This window comes from Anomalospiza imberbis, chromosome 1, assembly GCF_031753505.1.
Source record: "Anomalospiza imberbis isolate Cuckoo-Finch-1a 21T00152 chromosome 1, ASM3175350v1, whole genome shotgun sequence".
Classification (NCBI taxonomy): Eukaryota; Metazoa; Chordata; class Aves; order Passeriformes; family Viduidae; genus Anomalospiza; species Anomalospiza imberbis.
In genome coordinates, this window is record NC_089681.1 from 144,421,334 (window position 1) to 144,432,608 (window position 11,275).

The window sequence follows — 11,275 nt, forward strand, 5'->3', positions numbered from 1 at the left end:
TTAATTTATTTAAAAGCGCATTAAACCATCTCCCGCGGCCGGGCGAGCGCGGGGCCGGGTTCATCCATATGCATGCGGAAAGTTTCGCGGCGGCAGCAGCCGGGGGGTGCAAATTGCGAAGTTAAATATTTGTTTTTAATTTTCTGGCTCAAAAATTTTAACTAAGAGGCAGGATTCCGGCCGCTCTAATGTGCTTGCATAAATGGCTTTGTTATTACTACTTTCCTGCTAAAACAACATTTGCTTCTCGTCCTGACACACGGTGTTCGGAATGCGGGCAGGATCTGCCATCTCGGATGGAAAAGCCGAGCGGAGTCGCCGCGGCCGGGGCCGCCGCGCAGCCCGCCCGCGCCCGCGCAGAATTAACCCACCACGGCCCTCCGATTAGCTTTTAATTAGATTTCCTGATTATACACATGTTTAAAGGACAAGATTGCGTGTTTATGGAGGGAGATTTCCTCAAGAGTCTATTTGATTAAGCGTATTTACAATAACTCCGGTAGTTAAACATTGTCACATTTTAGGGGACGGTTTAATGGAAGTGTGATTTTCAGAGGGGAAAAAGTTGCAGAGAATGGCGCGCTCCAGCCTGCCCCGGGGCTTGGATTTTATTTTATTATTATTTATTTTATTTTGTTATTATTTATTTTATTTTATTTTATTTTATTTAAAATTTTTATTTTATTTTATTTAAAATTTTTATTTTACTTTTTTTTCCCCCCCTACCTTCTTTTATTTCCATCAGTCATTACAACCAATAAACCACGGAACCCGGGGCCGGTGGCCCTACAGCCAGACGAAAGGGTCTTTGTAAAGGGATCCCCGCGGACAGGAGTCCCCAGGCCCCGCGGAGCTCCAGCACGGAGCTGAGGGTGCGCACCCGCGGCCACAGCGCGGCTGCTTGCGCGGGAGAGCCGGGGGGAAGCCCCCCGGGCTGGGGGTGCTGCTCCTCAGGGCACAAACCCCTTTTCTGCGCAGCAGGAGGGGCTTTAATTTCTTTTAATGTCAAATTTTTTCTTTTTTTTTGTAATTTTTTTTTTTTTTGGGCACCACTTCTCATTGTGATTCTCCCACTCCTGCCCCGGAAAGGTGCGGGGCGGCGCGGAGCAGCGCGGGGCGGCGCGGTGCGCAGGGACCGGGGCTCACCGCCCGCCCCGTCCATGCGGAGCCGGGCACCGGGCCCCGGCGGCGGCACCACTCTGCCCTGGGCTACACACGCTCTTCCTCCTGCTCCTCCTCTTCCTCCTGCCCTCGGGTCCGCAGCTCCCCAGCCCTCGGCGGCGGCCGGCTGGGTCAGGTCCTGCCAGGGGCCCAGAAACCACTCCGAATTCCCACCCCCTAACACTCTGCTGTGACATCCCAAACTTATTGATGTGACACTGCTGCGACACCCACCAGTTAATTTTTTTTTTTTTTGTAATTTCTCCTCTAGGTGTATAATTTCATCATGGAGAAGACTTTTAACCTCTTTTTATTTTTTTTATGAGGAAAGCTCCATCTGAGAACACATCTCCTTTTGTCTTGCTTATTAGATATAATTTAACATAAAACGCCTGTTATAATTACTGATTATACAAGGGATCCCTTGTTTTTGCAAGCTACTAACAGGATTAGCTAACAAGTGCTAGATTTCAAATTAACCATAAACATTACGCTGGAATTCATTTCATTGCACTGGAGACGAGGGAAGATGTGGATTTGGGGATGAGGGCATGGAGTGGTTCCGGAAGCCTTTCGCCCAGAATCGCTTTCCCTTGCCCAAACTGTCCACACTGGGCAGCAGCATTGCCCCTGTAAAGCCTATGAGGGCATTATTTTAATTATAAAAATTATAAAAAAAGCCCAAATGGAAAAAAAATCCCTTCTAAAGTCTTGTCTTGGGAGGATTGGAGTGCCCTGATCCATCCTGGGGCAGAGCAGCAGCTCAGCCTCCTGCCCGTTGCCTTCTCCTGCCACTGGAAATGGAGGGCTATTAAAAAACTCATTACAGATGAGTTAATTAATGGTAATTGGAAAAGGGACCTCCCCTACATAAAATCATCTTTTGCCACAAAAGAGCATTTAAAAATAATCTGAGGGGAAAAAAACCAAAAAACCAAAACACCATAATGAAGCTTTAGAGTAAAAGACCTCATGCTTCCATCTCGGAGGAAAGCAGGGAGGAGGGAAATTCCCTCAGCCCCAGCCCTGGTCTCGTTCCTGCCAAACCCCTGCGAGGAAGCTGCTCGTGGTCTGCCATGAACTCTGCCTGCCTGGCCAGCCCTGGCTGGAGCCCCGGCTTCCTTCCGCATGGAAAACAGCTTTCCCTGGGCAAGGGGCACCTGGAGGGGCTCACCCCGGGCACAGGCTCCTGGGGACACCACTGCAGGGCAGGGGTCCCTCTCCTTCCTGCCAGAGCTGCTGCTCCTCTCTGCTTTCCATCCTTCCACCACAGCTTCAACTCCTTAGGCCTGGCGGAAAGTAAATCCTTTTAATGAGTCAAATAATTTTGGACACAAGAAATTTTCCCCCCTCTCCTTTGTAATTAGAGCTGGCCGCGTGTCTAAAATGATCTGCTTTCCAGAGGGAAACAATAATTGAATTGTTGGGTGTCTCCCGAGCTTTGCAGGGCTCCGGGAAGGCTGCGAGGGAAGCTGAGCCATTCTCTTGTTAGTGCCTGCAATGAGAGCGAGACACCCTAGAATTCAATTACGCGGCTCCTCCAGGAACCGTTATAATTATAACATCAAGTTGTTTTTTAAAATTTCATAATTATGCTTTAGGATCCTTTGCGTGGATGTTTGGGAATGCGCCTGCCCAGCCCCAGCCCCCCCACACCCCCTCCCTTTGCTTCAGCACTGTCTGTGCTTCAGTGGCATTCCTCTCTCCCTGCACCCATGGTGCTGTCCTTCTCCATCCCTGAGCTGGCACCCACGGAGCCCTTCTCTGCTCCGTGTCACTGGACGGCCCCCCTGTGTGCCACAGGGTGTCAGGGAGCTGGTGACATATCCCCGTGTCTGGTCTCCTGCCTGCAAAATTGATTCCCATGCACAGGTAGTCCAGAAGAGCAGCAGGGAGAAGTAGATCAGAGTAAGCAGTTACAGAAAGTTTTGTGTTCAGCTAATGAAGAAACAGGTGTCCAAGGTCCTCCCTTCAGTGGCACCAGAGGGGTGAGATTTGGGGCATGCCAGGTGGTGCCGGGGACCTTAGGAGTGGGGTGCCACATAAGAGCTCTGCCTGTGCTCAGGCTGGCATTTCACCTACACCAGTGAAAATGTAATACTGAAAACCTTTCCCATTCCTTTTGCAGGTGGAAATGAAAACTTGGAAGGGCTTGACACACCACTGGCAACACTGTGCAAGCTCGGCCCAGGAGCAGCATTGCATTTGGAGGGTAGTCGAGTTTCTTCTAGGCTCTATTTAGAAAAGTGGCTCAGACTTTTACACTTCTGCTGAAGTGGGAGAGCTGTGAACCTGTCCTGCTGCAGAGCCCTGGTTCAGTGCTGCTTCTCTCCCCTGCCCTCACCATGCCCCTGTTGCAGACCCACTGTGTCCTGCTGGACATGTGTCCTGGGAAGTGGCTGCCCAGGACTGGTTTGTGTAGAAACCAGCTCTGTCTCTGCTGGATGGAGATCTGGCTGCACAGGGCTTTTAGAAGTGTTAAGCGAAGGAGATTCTTCTCCGAGACAAGAGACTGAGAACTTGCAAAATGGCAGAAGATCAAATGGAGGGAACGTGCAAGAATCATGACCACTATGAGCTGCTTCTGTGAGGAAATGGTGAGCAGGAAATGGTGAGCAGAAAAGCCAAACTCAGTCAGACTCCGTTAGCGCACAGGTATTGCAGCACAATCTGTTTTCCAGGTATGTGCTAAAATCCCAGCATCCTACTGTCAGAGAGATCCATGGCATCCTGGCTTGGTTCTCCTTACCAAAGCTGACTGAGACCCAAGAACGTTCCAGAGTTTCATCCAGCCCAGTTTTCAGTGTCAAATCATGAAGGGTCTGACTCAGACTGTGGTGTGGGCTCATTTTGCAGAGCTCCTTTTTGTGCTGGACAAGACATCCCCGGGGGCTTGCACAGAGGACTCTGCTGTGTGTTGGCCATGTCCTTTTTCAGTAGAGAGAGGAATTAGCTGTCTTTAGCTCCCCATATCCAGCAAAGAGTTGCAAAGCACAGCAGGAGCAAGCAGCAGTAGGCCTGGTGTTCTCCCCTCCTGCCCCACAGCCATTGCCAGGAAAGCCTGACAGCCTCAGGCAGAAAGCTGGTTTATCAAATGATAACCACCCAGCAGCACCAAGCCTGGTGCCACCAGAATAAACTTATTTTGACAGTGCACCTTGCACTTGGCTACTGAAAACAGCTTCTGAGCTTGGACCCAGCTCCTGAGGATGCTGCTGCACACCACTGCCTTTATGGATGCACATTGCTGTCTGGCCAAGGAGCACAAGATGAGGAGCTTGTCTTGATTTTTGCAGGTCAGGGCCCCCTGTAACAGTTGTGGCACTGGGACAGGAGAGCAGAGAGGAATACACAATGACTGTGCTGATTTCAGACTGGGAATAGATCCGCTTTTCATTCTCTCAGACAAGCAATTAGAGCTGTCTCCCCAAGCAGTTCCCACCCAGCAAGGAGTTCCGAAATATGAAAATTCTTCCCTTTCATATTATTTTCCAGATGTTCAGTCTTCACTTCCCTTTATTAATGCTTCTTTTGCCAGGGTGATTCATTTAACAATTAGCCTAGGCATAGGGTGGAGCAGCTGTTACAGATATTACCTGTGCCTCTAAGGCAAAGCTTCTTACTGTGGTTTTTTATCCATCTCTCCTTTCCTTCTAGGCCTTTAATAACCTGTAAGAATATCTTTAAATTAGTGGGAAGCTCTGATTCCTCAACCAGGTCAACAGATGGCTCACTTGGACCTGCCTTCAATTAAGCAGGTGGAACATGCCCAAGGAGCAGGCAGACAAATGCAGCTGCTCTTTTCCCAAATCCCACTGCAGTTCTGGTGGGACTTACTCACCAGCTCCTGTGTGAGGCTACTTGTTCTATTGACCTCAGAACTTTGCATTCAGACTTCCATCACCTGGCTGCACCTTCCAGGAGAGTGATCCTTCCCAAGACAATGAGTTGTGGGTGTGATGATGCTGTGGTAACTGGGCATTGCTGGCTTCATGGTCTACTTCCAATGTTTGATTGTTGGGAAAAACCCCCAAATCCTAGTTTTTCTTGTCATAAGCACTGATGGATGTCTTTGGTTCCCATATTAGTGGAGATTGAAGGTGGGGTTCAAACCTTGAGCCTCCTGCTGTTTTGGTTTGGGATGAGAGGAAACAGCCTCAAGTTGAGCCAGGGGAAGTTTAGATTGGTTATTAGGAAAAATTTCTTCTCCTTAAGGGTTGTCAAGCAGTGGAACAGACTGCTCAGGGCAGTGGTGGAGTCACCATCCCTGGAGGTCTCTATGGGATGTGTAGATGAGGCACTTAGGGACAGGATTTAAGTGATGGACTTGGCAGTGCTGAGTTACCAGTGGGACTTGATGACCTTAAATGTTATTCCAGTGTAAGTGATTCTATAGTTCTGAGGTGTCTCACGTCCTCTCTGTGGTCCTCAGCTGCCAGTTTTGGAGGCTACGTGTCTCCTGTGCCAAATCCACCAGCCTATAGGGGTGCCTTTGAATACCCTGGTGTGTCTACAATTATGGGAATGTTTATCCTTTGCAGCTGAGTTCCACCAAGAGAATCACGAGTCCCCAGGTTGTGCCTTCAAGCCATGCTCAGAACAGACCCATTTGTACTGTGGTAGGACTCCCATCCCAGCAGCACCACAAGCTGTGGGAGTAAAGGTGACGTAAAGGCTAAACAGTGGCAGCAGGATCTGCCCTGGTGAAACCAGGTGTTTTCTCTGCATGAAAAGACCAAAAAATTGCTAAAATCCTGAGTAAAATGATCAGGATTGGTTATGCTGTTAGACACCATTACTGTCTTCTTCCACGGAGCTGGTAACTCAGGTGCTTATGACTGAGTGTGGCTCTTTTGCTGATGTTTTTATTCACTCTTACTCGACTGTTCCAGCAAGGTGCTTGGAAGGTGACCTGTGGGAGGTTTGGTAGGAGGATTATTCATGTCTGACCTCCAGCCCTTAGCAGTGACAGTCTCTGCTGCTCTGCTATGGCTGGGAGCAGAGCTCCAGACCTGGAGCTGCTCATGATGCTCAGCACATCTCCAGTCCCACTGACTTCACCTGTGCTGCACCTCAGGTCAGCTGTGTTTGAATCCTTTCTGGGGTGAGGACATCACGGACTGCACTGTCTGTGTGCTTCAGCCAAGCAAAGAAAAATGTTTGAGCCAGAGGTTGCAAAGAATTTCCCGGCTGCAGAGCTGTGCACAGAAATAAATCAGCTCTGCTTGTCTGGACAAGGTCTCTGCTGCCCAAAAGAGCCCCTAGAGTTTTTCATTTTTGCCCTGTTTATTTTGCTAGAGCTGGGTACGTCAGCAGGGTATATATTCCTGGGGATTATTTCCTCTGCACCTCCAAAGATTTCTGGACTATGCTGTCTGATCCTTGCAGGGCAAGATTTGGAGTGGGCTTGATTGATGCTGGCAGGGACGTGTTGCACCTTCCTCCTACATCAGCTTGTGTCACCTCTTCTAGCAGCCCAGGAGCAGCAGATTTCCTGGAGAAATCAGAGCTGGTTGCTCATCCTTCCAGCACAGTGCCCAGGCTCTGTGCTACAAGATCCTGGTGCAAGAGCTCAGCAGCACAGATCCTCCAGAAGAACCCTCCAGCCTGGGCTGTCAGCTGCACACCAGGAGTGATCAGGGATCACAGACAGCTTCTCTTGCTTTTGGATGACATCTGTTCCAGTGACACCTAGCATCAAACCCACCAGCAGCTGTTTTTTTGTAGCACAGCAGCAGCACAAGAGGTGCTTGTAGGATGGCTTGTAGGATCCAGAGTTAACACAGCCTGAGGTATCCCATCTCCAGGTGCTGCTGTTCAAAACCCCAGCAGCCTCCACTGCCACATGACAGTGACACTGCAAAGCTGCTCTTCTGAGCCAGGGCAGGTGAGAAAAACTTGGGGTTTGTTTGGGTTGTTTTGATTGTTTTAAACATAAAACTTCATCTACCCAAACGCAATTGTCAGAACAAGGCAGAGGTTCTGCAGAACAGCACAGCTCCTTGCTTGCTTCCCCAGGTGCTGGTCCTTCCAGCAGGCTGACTTTTTATTATAGAAAGAGTTTCTGACAGAAAGAGGCAAGAAAACAGGGAAAAAAATCCTCGAACAAGCTCTGAGTATCACCTGAGAATGAAAAGGTGCAGACAGGGCAGCGTACAGACTGCAGACCCAGCAGAGGTATCTGCTGCCTTTCAAGCCCCTATTGGGGTGGCAGAGAGGAAGGTGAGGTCTGAAAGGTGATGAAGCCAGTATAAAGCCTAGAGGAGGCTGTTTAAACAACAAAGGGCAGGAAACAAGAAGAAAGTGACTACCCTGGGCCAGAAAATAGAAGATTGATGACTTTGGTGCATAAGCAAGGTGATACTTACCAAAAGTGATCAGAAATTTTTTTAAAAACTTTTTTTTGGGGACAAAAAATACTGATTAATCAAAACAAAAGATAATTCCTAAACCAACACATCCTTATACATTTCTGCAACATTAAGATAATGAGGAAGAACGTTTGGAAATTGGAATTTCTCATTTCATTTTTATAAGAAAGAGTGGTTTAAGTTTTTGAAGAGGTGAAGCATTGCACTGTCAGACAGTGCTGTCCCAAAGGTCAGAATAAAACCAGTGTCTGTCAAGGTGGTAACAGGTGTTCCAGCTGACCCAGACTGTGTGCTTGGTGATTTTATCTAGCACAGGTTGCTCAGAGAAGCTGTGAATGCCCCATCCCTGGCAGTGTTCAAGGCCAGGTTGGATGGGGCTTGGAGCAACCTGGGCAAGTGGGTGTCTCTGCCCACGGCAGGGGGCTTAGAACCAGACAGTCCTTAAGGTGCCACCCCAAACATTCTATGATTCTATGATCTCTCCAGTATCAGGCAACTCAAAATGCAGCCAGAAGACTTTCTGTCTTGGAGAACTCCGTGGTCACAAGTGAACAACTTACCTTTCCCCAGGAGCAGCTCAGCGAGCCTTTCTGTCACAGGACCTTACTGGGTGAGATTTTGACTAACTTCTGAGTCCAGGTTAACTTATTTTAATTTATTGGCCCCTACTCTAAGACACCTTGCAAAAGATGAGTAAGAGACACACAGCCTCCCCTTCGCAGCCCCAAACCATAGCAGGGGTACCCAAGGGACACTCACCTGGCTGCCAGAGGGAGCCCCATACCAGCTACTGAGTTGGGAGAAAATGCTGTAACTGTGTTTCATTTCTGCTGATTTGTAGCTGATGTTTTAATTCTTAGGAAACACAGCAAGTTTATGTAACCTCTGTAGCACTTCTCTGATATTTAATAAAAGTGTAATAGCAGTCAAGCTACTGAACACACAAACAAGACAATGAAATAGAGAAGGCATAATTTACAGCTGAAGAAAAGAATTCACTGAGTAAAACTCAGTAAAGCTCTGACCTTTTATGTGTTTTTGGGTAGTAGTGCATTATTTATAGGAATTATCATATGTACTTTGAATTCTGTGTTTGAAAGTTAACTGGAACAGGCCAGAAGCATCACCACAATCTACTACAGACTCTCTTGTCACACAGACAGGCATGAGGTTTTATGGAATATGAAATTCATCTGTCCCCATTTGCAGCCTATGAAGGCACAACATTATCACTGCACAATATGAGAATTTAAACACAGGGAGATGATTTCAAACTATGTATGGGGCAACTCCTATAGTATTTTATTGCCTGGACAAATCACCATTATCTATCTATAGGAGCCCTTCTTGGTCTTTTAGCTGAAAGAACCCACTATCACTCACAGCTCTCACCTGTTTCCAAGACAGAACCCTCAAAAAGCTCTCATATATATGCTTTGTTCAATTAGTCCAGCATGTAATGCTTTGTTTTCATGAATTTTGGAGCTATTCTGGTGTGCAGTAAAGGCAATTGAGACCTAATTTCATTATTCATCTCAATATGTTCCTGCTGCATTCAGAGAACAGACTATGGGCCCTCCTGTGGTTAATTTAGCACCTGCAAATCCCCATGATTAAAGCCAAAGGCTGCACGAGCCACAGGATGGATCTGCAGGAATATGCACATGTCAAATCATCCCACTTGCCGGGAAGAATGTTTCGGTTTTTTCCTTTATAAACTTTGTACACCTGTTCCTGACTCAAAAGGAGAACATCATGCTTTAGTTCTCCAAGATCAGGCTGTGTCTCATAATCTTTTATATATATATTCAAATACATAAAAATATGTATTTAATTCCTTTTCACAAAATTTGAATGCAGTTTCAGGGAAATCAATGTACCTGGAGAACGTGGGCCATCAGATTGGAGCTGTTAACACTTACCTCCTCAGCTGCTACACTGAAGTTAAACACAGGTTATTCAAGCTAAAATAGTTAAGAAATTCCTAAAGATGCTTTCTTTAGCTAAGCCAACTGAAAATTGACCAAAAAGTCATTCTTCTGTTTCCACTGAAAACGCAGCATCTTCTAGAATTCTAAAATACACTCCAGTGCAGTAAAATTGAAGACTTTTGGTCTCAGTTGTGAGCTGCTATTAGAGTTGCTTAGCCTTAGCAGGTCATTCTTAGCTTGCACTCTTCAAGATGCTTCAGACTCTAGTAATCACTGCTGCACACAACCAAACCACAGCAGAAATTTGCATGCTTACCCTGCCCCCTCTGTATTTTGTTTCAGATTATGAATTTCAGCATTTTGGAAGACAATAGCAGGAAGATTCTGTACTTTAAGCCACAAAACCACGACACACTTACACTGCTCTCCTGCTACAATAGCAAGGCTGTTTTTCTTCAACTGCTACAACCCTTGCTGAAGCTGATCTTGCCAAGTTCAGTTTAGGATTTTTTTTTTAAACCACTGCATATGCATGACTGAATATTTGTTATGCAACCATAACAACTGTCCTTTTCAATAAAGATTCCTGCATAATGTGAGCACAGAGAATCCAAGGCAAACATGGTTTGATCTTAAAACTTTAATAGTAAAAAAAGTGTAAAACCAAACACACCAAAAACTTATCAGTAAGAATGAGAATTTAAGTGTTCAAATTCAGAATAGTGCAAATTTTCTTCACTCCCTCCCCATCTCTTCCAAACTTAAATCACTTTGGTTAAGATACTCAGAAGTATTGGCAAAAAAAGAACTTTTGACTTATGTTTTTGGCTGTATTATTTATAAAAGGTACAGATTTAGTTTCAATCTTTGCAAATAAATCTGAGATACTTCTCTATCAAATATCCATAGAGGTCACTGCCAGTTTTACTTGCATACAGTTTCATAACATTTTGAAATGGGTTTCAAGATGGTTACAAAGCTGTAACTTCAGCAAGGCAGCAGCTCCTTAAACAGCTGAGCTGAACTCATCCCAATCTCTTCAAGCAGTTCTACAAAATTTGATTATTTAGGTCTCGAAGATTTGAGGAAGGATCTTATATCAATGAAATTACTCTTGATTTACACCAAAGCAAGGTTAGAATTGGGGTCTGCTCTGTAGTATAGACTTTGTGCTAAACTTTTGTTGCTAGCACTCCCCTAGAAGAGTGAAAACAGCCAGAATAGAGACCTGGCCTCAACTTCTGTTTTGATGGTTCAACCTTTAACTGAAGCCTCTAACTATAACTGAAGCCATGTAAGATTGGAAAAGAACACAACAAAAAAAATTGCATAATACAAAAAGGCAATTCCATAAATCCATAAAAGTTTACAAGTACACCATAACCACAAAATTGGAGTATTTCTAAAAATTTGGGTTCAATGTAAGATACAACAAAACTAGCTTTACTAGTTAAATAAATTATTGCTCCATTTGACTCCATGCAGCATTGAAATGAACTCAGAACCCTTTTCTCTTTAATCTCTCATAAGAAATGATCGATATTGAAGAGAACTTGAGGCTCAGACTTACTGTACATTGCACTTCAACTTTTAAGACCTAATACTTGCTATTTAGGTCTCCTGTGGTCTAAGCTATCAAATGAATACGTTGTGCTCACCAGAACTATGTATTAAGAAACACCAAATGTTTAATGTAGTGACATAAGCACTTTTTGTTTTTAAGAAGGCAATCACAGATTGCAAGTTCTATAGGGTTGTGTAAAAACAAGTAGTGATCTCTTTCAGGAACTGAGCTGAGAAAACAAGCTGTTC